This window comes from Meriones unguiculatus (genome assembly GCF_030254825.1).
Source record: "Meriones unguiculatus strain TT.TT164.6M chromosome 13 unlocalized genomic scaffold, Bangor_MerUng_6.1 Chr13_unordered_Scaffold_34, whole genome shotgun sequence".
Classification (NCBI taxonomy): Eukaryota; Metazoa; Chordata; class Mammalia; order Rodentia; family Muridae; genus Meriones; species Meriones unguiculatus.
In genome coordinates this window covers 12,388,592-12,393,591 of record NW_026843646.1, presented here as the reverse complement: position 1 = coordinate 12,393,591, position 5,000 = coordinate 12,388,592, and positions in this window count along the sequence as shown.

The window sequence follows — 5,000 nt, the reverse complement described above, 5'->3', positions numbered from 1 at the left end:
CCTGTTATAATAATTGAACAGGGGACACGTATGTGAATTAGTTTACAAAGTTGTGCTTTGCAGTTCTGTTCTTTCTAGGGAAACTTGTTTCTGTGCCATACAGTGCGAGATAAAACTTTTCAGTTTTCCTGTATTCCTAATTGTGCGAGCGACACAAATGTGATTTAGTGTACAAAGTAGTGCTTTGGATTTCTGTTCTTCGGTTGGAAACTTGTTTCTGTGCTGTACAGTGTGATATATCAGTTTTCAGTTTTCCTGTTGTAATAATTGAATGGGCGATACGTATGTGATTTAGTTTACAAAGTTGTGCTTTGCTTTTCTGTTCTTTCGATGGAAACTTGTTTCTGTGCCGTACAGTGCAAGATAACACTTTTCGGTTTTCCTGTATTCTTAATTGAGCAAGTGATACACATGTGATTCAGTTTACAAAGTAGTGCTTTTCATTTATGTTCTTTCGTTGGAAACTTGTTCCTGTTAGGAATAAGTTAGGGTTAGGGTCAGGGTTAGGGTTAGGGTTAGTGTTAGATTAGGGCTCGGTAAGGGATAGGGGTAGGGTTAGGGTTAGGGTTAGGTTAGGGCTGGGTAAGGGATAGGGTTAGGGTTAGGGTTAGGGGTTAGGGTTAGGGTTAGGGTTAGGGACTTAGGGTTAGGGTTAGGGTTAGGGTTATATCACTTTTCAGGTTTCCTGTTATAATAATTGAACAGGCGACACATATGTGAATTAGTTTACAAAGTTGTGCTTTGCGTTTCTGTTCTTTCAATGGAAACTTGTTTCTGTGCCGTACAGTGCGAGATAACACTTTTCAGTTTTCCTGTATTCCTAATTGAGCGAGCAACACACAGGTGATTCCGTTTAAAAGTAGTGCTTTGCTTTTCTGTTCTTTCGTTGGAAACTTGTTCTTGTGCTGTACAGTGAGATATATCACTTTTCAGTTTTTCTGTATTCCTAATGGAGCGAGTGACACACATGTGATTTAGTTTACAAATTAGTGATTTTCTTTTTTGTTCTTTCATTTGAAACTTGTTCCTGTGCTGTACAATATGATATATCACTTTTCAGTTTTCCTGTTATAATAATTGAACAGGCGACACGTATGTGAATTCGATTACAAAGTTGTGCTTTGCAGTTCTGTTCTTTCTAGGGAAACTTGTTTCTGTGCCATACAGTGCGAGATAAAACTTTTCGGTTTTCCTGTATTCCTAATTGTGCGAGCGACACAAATGTGATTTAGTGTACAAAGTAGTGCTTTGGATTTCTGTTCTTCGGTTGGAAACTTGTTTCTGTGCTGTACAGTGTGATATATCAGTTTTCAGTTTTCCTGTTGTAATAATTGAATGGGCGATACGTATGTGATTTAGTTTTCAAAGTTGTGCTTTACTTTTCTGTTCTTTCGATGGAAACTTGTTTCTGTGCCGTACAGTGCAAGATAACACTTTTCGGTTTTCATGTATTCTTAATTGAGAGAGTGACACACATGTGATTCAGTTTACAAAGTAGTGCTTTTCATTTACGTTCTTTCGTTGGAAACTTGTTCCTGTTAGGAATAAGTTAGGGTTAGGGTCAGGGTTAGGGTTAGGGTTAGGTAAGGGCTGGGTAAGGGATAGGGTTAGGGTTAGGGTTAGGGTTAGGGTTAGGTTTAGGGTTAGGGTTAGGTGTTAGGGTTAGGGTTAGGGTTAGGGACTTAGGGTTAGGGTTAGGGTTAGGGTTATATCACTTTTCAGGTTTCCTGTTATAATAATTGAACAGGCGACACATATGTGAATTAGTTTACAAAGTTGTGCTTTGCGTTTCTGTTCTTTCAATGGAAACTTGTTTCTGTGCCGTACAGTGCGAGATAACACTTTTCAGTTTTCCTGTATTCCTAATTGAGCGAGCGACACACAGGTGATTCCGTTTAAAAGTAGTGCTTTGCTTTTCTGTTCTTTCCTTGGAAACTTGTTCTTGTGCTGTACAGTGAGATATATCACTTTTCAGTTTTCCTGTATTCCTAATGGAGCGAGTGACACACATGTGATTTAGTTTACAAATTAGTGATTTTATTTTTTGTTCTTTCATTTGAAACTTGTTCCTGTGCTGTACAATATGATATATCACTTTTCAGTTTTCCTGTTATAATAATTGAACAGGCGACACGTATGTCAATTCGTTTACAAAGTTGTCCTTTGCGTTTTTGTTCTTTCCATGGAAACTTGTTCCTGTGCTGTGCAGTGCGTTATATCACTTTTCAGTTTTCCTGTTATAATAATTGAACAGGGGACACGTATGTGAATTAGTTTACAAAGTTGTGCTTTGCATTTCTGTTCTTTCTTTGGAAACTTGTTTCTGTGCCATACAGTGCGCTTTAAAACTTTTCGGTTTTCCTGTATTCCTAATTGTGCGAGCGACACAAATGTGATTTAGTGTACAAAGTAGTGCTTTGGATTTCTGTTCTTCGGTTGGAAACTTGTTTCTGTGCTGTACAGTGTGATATATCAGTTTTCAGTTTTCCTGTTGTAATAATTGAATGGGCGATACGTATGTGATTTAGTTAACAAAGTTGTGCTTTGCTTTTCTGTTCTTTCGATGGAAACTTGTTTCTGTGCCGTACAGTGCAAGATAACACTTTTCGGTTTTCCTGTATTCTTAATTGAGCGAGTGACACACATGTGATTCAGTTTACAAAGTAGTGCTTTTCATTTACGTTCTTTCGTTGGAAACTTGTTCCTGTTAGGAATAAGTTAGGGTTAGGGTCAGGGTTAGGGTTAGGTTTAGGGTTAGGTTAGGGCTCGGTAAGGGATAGGGGTAGGGTTAGGGTTAGGGTTAGGGTTAGGTTAGGGCTGGGTAAGGGATAGGGTTAGGGTTAGGATTAGGGGTTAGGGTTAGGGTTAGGGTTAGGGTTAGGGACTTAGGGTTAGGGTTAGGGTTAGGGTTATATCACTTTTCAGATTTCCTGTTATAATAATTGAACAGGCGACACATATGTGAATTAGTTTACAAAATTGTGCTTTGCGTTTCTGTTCTTTCAATGGAAACTTGTTTCTGTGCCGTACAGTGCGAGATAACACTTTTCAGTTTTCCTGTATTCCTAATTGAGCGAGCAACACACAGGTGATTCCGTTTAAAAGTAGTGCTTTGCTTTTCTGTTATTTCGTTGGAAACTTGTTCTTGTGCTGTACAGTGAGATATATCACTTTTCAGTTTTTCTGTATTCCTAATGGAGCGAGTGACACACATGTGATTTAGTTTACAAATTAGTGATTTTCTTTTTTGTTCTTTCATTTGAAACTTGTTCCTGTGCTGTACAATATGATATATCACTTTTCAGTTTTCCTGTTATAATAATTGAACAGGCGACACGTATGTGAATTCGTTTACAAAGTTGTGCTTTGCAGTTCTGTTCTTTCTAGGGAAACTTGTTTCTGTGCCATACAGTGCGAGATAAAACTTTTCGGTTTTCCTGTATTCCTAATTGTGCGAGCGACACAAATGTGATTTAGTGTACAAAGTAGTGCTTTGGATTTCTGTTCTTCGGTTGGAAACTTGTTTCTGTGCTGTACAGTGTGATATATCAGTTTTCAGTTTGCCTGTTGTAATAATTGAATGGGCGATACGTATGTGATTTAGTTTACAAAGTTGTGCTTTACTTTTCTGTTCTTTCGATGGAAACTTGTTTCTGTGCCGTACAGTGCAAGATAACACTTTTCGGTTTTCATGTATTCTTAATTGAGAGAGTGACACACATGTGATTCAGTTTACAAAGTAGTGCTTTTCATTTACGTTCTTTCGTTGGAAACTTGTTCCTGTTAGGAATAAGTTAGGGTTAGGGTCAGGGTTAGGGTTAGGGTTAGGTTAGGGCTGGGTAAGGGATAGGGTTAGGGTTAGGGTTAGGGTTAGGTTTAGGGTTAGGGTTAGGTGTTAGGGTTAGGGTTAGGGTTAGGGACTTAGGGTTAGGGTTAGGGTTAGGGTTATATCACTTTTCAGGTTTCCTGTTATAATAATTGAACAGGCGACACATATGTGAATTAGTTTACAAAGTTGTGCTTTGCGTTTCTGTTCTTTCAATGGAAACTTGTTTCTGTGCCGTACAGTGCGAGATAACACTTTTCAGTTTTCCTGTATTCCTAATTGAGCGAGCGACACACAGGTGATTCCGTTTAAAAGTAGTGCTTTGCTTTTCTGTTCTTTCCTTGGAAACTTGTTCTTGTGCTGTACAGTGAGATATATCACTTTTCAGTTTTCCTGTATTCCTAATGGAGCGAGTGACACACATGTGATTTAGTTTACAAATTAGTGATTTTATTTTTTGTTCTTTCATTTGAAACTTGTTCCTGTGCTGTACAATATGATATATCACTTTTCAGTTTTCCTGTTATAATAATTGAACAGGCGACACGTATGTGAATTCGTTTACAAAGTTGTCCTTTGCGTTTTTGTTCTTTCCATGGAAACTTGTTCCTGTGCTGTGCAGTGCGTTATATCACTTTTCAGTTTTCCTGTTATAATAATTGAACAGGGGACACGTATGTGAATTAGTTTACAAAGTTGTGCTTTGCATTTCTGTTCTTTCTTTGGAAACTTGTTTCTGTGCCATACAGTGCGCTTTAAAACTTTTCGGTTTTCCTGTATTCCTAATTGTGCGAGCGACACAAATGTGATTTAGTGTACAAAGTAGTGCTTTGGATTTCTGTTCTTCGGTTGGAAACTTGTTTCTGTGCTGTACAGTGTGATATATCAGTTTTCAGTTTTCCTGTTGTAATAATTGAATGGGCGATACGTATGTGATTTAGTTAACAAAGTTGTGCTTTGCTTTTCTGTTCTTTCGATGGAAACTTGTTTCTGTGCCGTACAGTGCAAGATAACACTTTTCGGTTTTCCTGTATTCTTAATTGAGCGAGTGACACACATGTGATTCAGTTTACAAAGTAGTGCTTTTCATTTACGTTCTTTCGTTGGAAACTTGTTCCTGTTAGGAATAAGTTAGGGTTAGGGTCAGGGTTAGGGTTAGGTTTAGGGTTAGGTT